The 6,647-nt window shown below is 40.3% G+C and overlaps 1 long non-coding RNA gene across 1 annotated transcript in view; it reads left to right on the plus strand.

The window, feature by feature from the left end:
* The window catches only part of LOC112549644, a 181,970-nt gene extending 179,821 nt beyond the window's left edge, over positions 1-2,149 (plus strand). Inside the window, exon 4 of the long non-coding RNA XR_003093156.1 lies at positions 1,999-2,149. This is a non-coding gene — a long non-coding RNA (uncharacterized LOC112549644). The remainder of the gene's footprint in view (positions 1-1,998) is intronic.
* The last annotated feature ends 4,498 nt before the right edge of the window (positions 2,150-6,647 follow it).

A 6,647-nucleotide genomic window follows, 5' to 3' on the forward strand; every position in this document is an offset into this window, starting at 1 on the left:
ATCACCCTCCTGTCCTCAGGTGTGGATGCTTTACCCCAGAGTTTGGTGTCATCGGCAAACTTGGCCAGTCCACTTCTGACACCAATGTCCACATCATTGATGAAGATGTTAAATAGTATAGGCCCTAGGAAAGAGCCTTGAGGGACCCCACTGGTGACCGTGCACCAAGACGATTGGTTTCCATCAACCACCACCCCCTGGGTCCTACCACAGAACCAATTCCCCAGCCAGTGGATCGTGGTGAGGTCGAGGCCAAAGTTAGCCAGTTTAGCGAAGAGGTGATCATGAGATACTAGATTGAAGGATTTTTTAATGTCAAGATATATGACGTCAATCTCTTCCCCCTTGTCCAGGCGATAGGTCACCTGGTCATAAAAGGAAATGAGATTGGTCAAGCAAGACCTACCCGCAACAAACCCGTGCTGGCTATCCCTCAGTATATTGCCTTCAGCTAGTCTGTTAAGGATGGCCCCTTTAATCTTTTCCAAGACCTTCCCCAGGATAGAGGTCAGGCTGATGGGCCTGTAGTATGCCGGATCCACTTTCCTCCTTTTCTTGAAGATAGGCATGACATTGGCCCTCTTCCAATCTTTGGGCATTTCCCCAGAGCACCAGGAGCTCTCAAAGATCCGTGCCAGGGGCTGAGCTACGATGCTTGCCAGCTCCTCGAGTGCCCTTGGGTGTAAACCATCAGGACCAGCTGACTTAAAGGTATCCAGCCTGTCAAGGTGTTCCTTCACGAGGTAAGCTTCAATGGAGGGCAAGGAATCTCCCTCACCCGGGCCTCCCTGACCCACAGTGGGCAGGGGCATCCCATGGGACTGGTGAAAAACTGATGCAAAGTACCCATTTAGCAAGTTCGCTTTTTCCTAGTCATCGGTTGTCAGTTGTCCCGTCTGGTTTAGCAGGGGTCCAATGTTGCCCTTGCTTTTCCTCTGGCTCCCCACATATTATGGAGATAAGCACCCTGTAAATACTTCTTGTAAGAAAAATACCATGGATATTTATTGAGCTATAAACATGTACATCTTAAATGGTTCCATAAAAACTCTATGTACAAATTACCAGTGCAGTACCCCTGTATACACATATCCAACAGAATGAACAGGGAAGAATTTGGAGTCCTGTTTTGCATAAAGTGTTGATAGCCAAAGAAGAGGATACTCCAGAGGAGAGATTTCAGAACTTTAGAAATTACTTCCTCTGGCAAGGCTACAGACCTTTTGAAAAGCATGTCATAGGATTCTTCCCAACATTTAAGGATTGAATGATAATCCATCCTTGCAGAACACTGTTTTTTCTTTTTCTTCTGAGCTTTCCTAGAAGCTCAGCAGGGGGTAGCAGTCCCTTGTTGTTTATTGTATTTCTTTAAATTTGTGTTAAACCCACAAATTAACAGCTAAATTTGTATTCTTAACATTTCCATGTAAACTGACTGACATCAGTGTATCTGGCCCCTTTCTCTGTATGTTTTTTGTGGGCTAAACTAAATAACTACTTTTACCTGTCTGATGTTAGGTACCAGTTTTATTGTTTTAAATCTAATGGAATGTATCCTTTGTTGAGTTCAATATCAACTGAATTAAAATTTTCTGTAAAAATATTCATACCAGAGCACATTCATATTCAGCTCTATTCAGCAGTAGCAGCAGTAGAAAGTGTGTTGAGGTATACAAGATATTAATAGGAAAAGATATTAGACAACATTCCCATGATATTAGATATTAGAAGTTCCCATTCTTACTGCCCAGGATAGAGTAGCAATGGCAACATCAGTGAGAAATTTTAGCAAATCTTACTATTGTAGACAAGGTCATCGAGCTCATTGCTTCAAGGAAAAAGGCGCATAAGTATTTAAAGTGGCAGTTAGATTAAATTAAAGTGCCTAAACCTAAATTACAGTCAACTGCCACCTAAATGCAAAGTTCACAAGCTTCAGAATCATCTCACTTTTCAACATTAAATTTTCTCAAGTACCCAAAATTTTGTTTTTGCAAGTAACCAGGAATGTTTCAGCCTTCGCAAGACCGAACACCTTGGCACCTATCTCAATCCAAAATGAGGTAAGTTCAATTATTTCTTCTGTAAGGGGATTCAAATTCACATCTCCCACATTTTCGCCTAAATGCCAGAAAATAGATTATTACAGAGTGGATGTCAGTAAAGGTGGAAGCGATGTTCTCTACCCCTCCTATTGAAGCTGTTCCACTTTGCAAAAAAGAAAGATTCATTGGGTTAGAAAGAAGTAACACAACGCTGTAATTTAGTTGTTAGGGATCCTTAATGTTGAGGGAAACCTGAGTTCTACTCTGAAGTAGATAAATATGCTTAAATATGCTTATCTAATGTATCTAGTGTAAAACACTTTGAAGGAGTCTGAGAAAAATTCAGGACAGGAAAAATCACTGAAATTTCAAATTATTTCATAGATCAGGAAACTTGTTTGCATCCAGCTTTCTTTGTAAAAACTGGCTTACAGACTAGACTACAGTTAGACCACAGTGAATGAGCATTGTTGCAAAACTAAGGTAGACTATCCCAGGAGTCCATTTTTTACATATGAATATTAAAGCTAAAAGTTGATTAATTAGGTTGAGATGTCTTTCCTCTGCTTTCAAATTTGCTACTGCTGTGTGGTTGGTTTCCAATTGCAATGTAAATCATATAGGACAACATGGCTCACAAAACTCTTCAGTCCTAATCTTGAGTTCATTCTTTGCGAGTAGATATAGCACCTTGAAAAAGAAGGTGGAAGAAATGTTGCTAACCTAGCAACATTTGGATAATGATCTGATTCATCTACTTTCAGGACTTAAGCAAGCTCAGGCTAAGATATTTCCTATAGTCTGGCAATTCTGATCAGACTCATCAGACATGTCAAATAGAAATACTAAAAATTGCCATCTCATAGTCACAAAGGAAGTGCTATATTTTGAATAGTTGATTTTTATTTATTTAACATCAAGTGACTACAGTATTTTTAATATTTGTAATCTTTTGCAAATGTCTTGTACAATTCTAGTGACAATGATAATGTGTTTTTATAATTGTTAGATCAACAATTTTCTAATTCTAATTTTATAATTCTAATAAGCTTAAGATTCCCATTTCCACAGAAAGAATGTCACTATTAAACTTGATAGATTTTGACTCGTTGTTGTTGTTGTTGTTATATAGAAACCTCTTTATCCTTCTTCCACAATATGGGAGTCTTCTGCAAGTGTACATGTAGTATGCATGTTGTAGTTGATAATACTTTAGACATTTAATTTCAATGACAAGTCAGTATTCATTTACATACAAATAACTTACTAAACCTTAATTTTATTAAAAGAATTATATGTTAATTAACTGTATTGATCCTAAAGCATTAAAAAATGTTGCGCTCTCTGCTTCAAGGCCAGGTTAGGAAAAAAAAAAGAGCTTTAATAGCTTACCAAATATGTTCACTGTATGAAGAGTAGTGTTCCTACTTATACAATCTTTGCTCCTGTAGTTCTGCCACAGAATAGTGATGCCTGCTGGAATCTTAATTTGTTTTAGCTGTCTTTGCTTTGATGTTGACCTTTCAACCCATCATATGATTGATAATCAATGAGACATTTTCCCATAGTGGTCATGGTGTCATACTCCTAGATATATGCATCCTTCCACATTTTACCTTTTTCTTGGATGAACCGAATAGGTTGAACTTGTGTACTTTTTCACTATGTTTTGCCTATTTTGATCAGTCTTTTAGTTGTTATTTCTATCCTTTACAGCTGTTTAACATTTCTTCTAAAGCATGAATTCCAAAACTGGATAGATGTTTTCCAGTAAAGGTCTCATATTCTAATAGTTGTTCACTACTGGTGTTAGAGGTAACACTCCCTCCAAATTAGTGTTGGGTAAAACTTTTTTTGTAATAGCAAAATCATTAAAAATGTCAAATTCACAAATAGTTTTATCTAGGGAAAAATAGGAGCCAGATTCACAAGAGTGAAAGAGGAATCTCACTTCCCCCAGTATCTCAGGAATTAGAATAGTCCTTTAAGATATGAGACACCCAGGTTTGTTTATTTTATCTGTCTGAAGAGATGTAAGCCCACCTCTCCTATTTCCAGGAAACTGTCATAATCAACAGACTATTCTGATATGGCAGGGGGTTGGGATACATTCAGTTTCTTCTGTTGATACTCTTTTACTATACATAAGTAATTAAATATTGACTTTAGAGGGACTATCCTAACCACCAAATTAAATTAAAGAGTCAGTTACACTGACTAAGTAATGATTTAAATGTTAACACAAATAGAACAGGTCAGGTCACTCACCTGAGATGTGAGGGACCCAAGGTGAAATCCACTCTGACTGGTTCCTGGCAAGGATTTTAACTAAGGCCATGACTTTCCCAGCAGAGTATATTAAGAATTGTATTTATTCTCTCTGCCACATTATGCTGGGAGACCACAGTGACTTTTACAACTACCATGAACCTTAAATCTTTTTCAGAGTCACTGATTTCCAAAATAGTCTGACATCCTATAAATATACCCTACATTTTTTTGTTTCTAGAAGTTTGACTTTGCATTTGACTGTTAAAATACATGCATGTAACTTGATCATTCCACATGGTCCCAGTTGCCCCTAAGCAGTGACTTCCTTGTTATATCAATGCATCAGACTTTGTGCTATATGGCAATTTATGATTTTTTATTTTCTTATGGATCATTGATAAAAAATAATGAATAACATCAGTCTGGGTGGGAACTGAGCCTTTCAGAACCTCACTAAACCAAAACTCATTGATGATTCCCTAACTGTAACTGCATTTTTCAGTTTATCAATTGGTAGTTTTCAATCAATGTAACACGTATCATGTTTATTTATATAATGCCAGTTTTAATAAGAGTACAACTATATTTTAACTTAAATGCTCTACACAAGTACAAATACATTATTTCATCAAGTCCCACTGAAGCCTTGTTTTGAGGACCTGAGGAGTTAAATGTCAGCTTTTTGGATAGGGGTGATTTAACACTAAATTTGTATTTTCATTTAAATCATAAATGAATCATAGATTGAATCTGGATTATTAAATTTATTATCTAGCCAAAGTACAGGATGCAAATATTTCACTTGTCTTTTCCAAGGATAATGATCCATAAAGTCCTACGGTCATCATGTTTAGATGCATATTTTAATCAAGCTCTTTTAAGCTGGATTTATATATTATGTCCTATATGCTTCCATAGGTCCAAAAGGAATATAGGAGTTGAAATTTCTTAAGGCAACTTTTGGTACCTTAAGTTATTTGCTAAGAGTCAGACCTTCACATTTGAAGACTATTCAGTTTTCTGTATAGAATTAGCCTGGTTCTATGACTTAAGGACCTACATTTCCTAGCTGTTAAATGGGAAGACTTAAGTGCCTAGGAGTGGGATTCACAACAGACAGCAGGTTGAGCTGGGGTGGAGGGCTTGGGACCGAGCGTGGAAGAGAACATACACCCTGAAGCCATCCAGCAGCAAACATATGAGAGGGATGTATATAAAATCTTGCATCCCTTCCAGAGTTAGGTAGCAGGGCTATGCGAAGCTTTGGTCCCTGATTTGATCTGGTGGAGATTCGGCCTGATTCGGTGGCCAAATCTCCAAATCCAAATTGACTCAGAGGACCCTTTAATCTCTCCGATTCAAATCGGAACCCTCCAAATTGATTCAAAGACATTCAGAAAAAATCAGCAGTTCAGAGATAGACACAGCTTTAAATGTTCTTTCTACAAACCTCAAGGTAGCAGGTGGCTCGTGAATGCTGCGATGCTGGGACTCGTGGAGTGTCCCACAGGAGTGTGGGCCCCCCCCCAGTGCACTCAGCAGCAGACCCGGAAGTGGACTAGAAACACTTCCAGTCCACTTCCAGGTCTACTGGGTGGCGCACAGAGCCCTCCCCCACCCCTGCACCCTCTCGGCTGAGTGACTGGTGCCTCCTGGGTCTGGGGGGGGGGCACCTGGGGTACCCTGAAGTCAATCACCAAGGCGTGGGGGGGGGCATGGGAGGGCCTCCAGTGCACTCCCCGGTGGACCCAGAAGTGGACTAGAAATACTTCTGGGAGTGCACAGGGGCCCCCCCACACCCTTCTGGCTTGGCGACTGTTGCCTCCTGGGTCTGGGGGGGCACCTGTGGTCCCCCCATGGCCAATTGTTGAGCCAGGTGGGTGCAGGGGGGGGGGGGAGAGCATGTTCCCTGGCAGAAGTGGATTGGAAGTACTTCCGGTCCACTTCTGGGTTTCCCACCAAGCACGCAGGGGGGTCCCACACTCCTGTGGGATGCTCCATCCACCCCAGCATTGCAGCGTTCATGAGCCATGCTGGTACCTTGAGGTATCTAGAAAAAATCTTTAAAGCTGTGTCTATGTCCAAATTGCTGGTTCTCTAAATCAGCATCAAATTGTCTCAGACGGCCGGAGCCAACTTGAGGTGATATACAAACTGCTCAGTCGTTTGGGTGGGCTGGTGAATGGAGAGGCAGACAAAGCGTATTGGTTGCGAAAAACTTTACTTACGCCGCTAGTAGCCGTGACGCAGGTGGTCCGGTTGCTTAAACAACTCCACGAGTTGCTCCAGCTGGCAAGGCTCAGGCCAGCTAATCCGTCCACAAATTAAGCC

This window comes from Alligator sinensis, unplaced genomic scaffold (genome assembly GCF_000455745.1).
Source record: "Alligator sinensis unplaced genomic scaffold, ASM45574v1 scaffold357_1, whole genome shotgun sequence".
NCBI classification, from domain to species: Eukaryota; Metazoa; Chordata; order Crocodylia; family Alligatoridae; genus Alligator; species Alligator sinensis.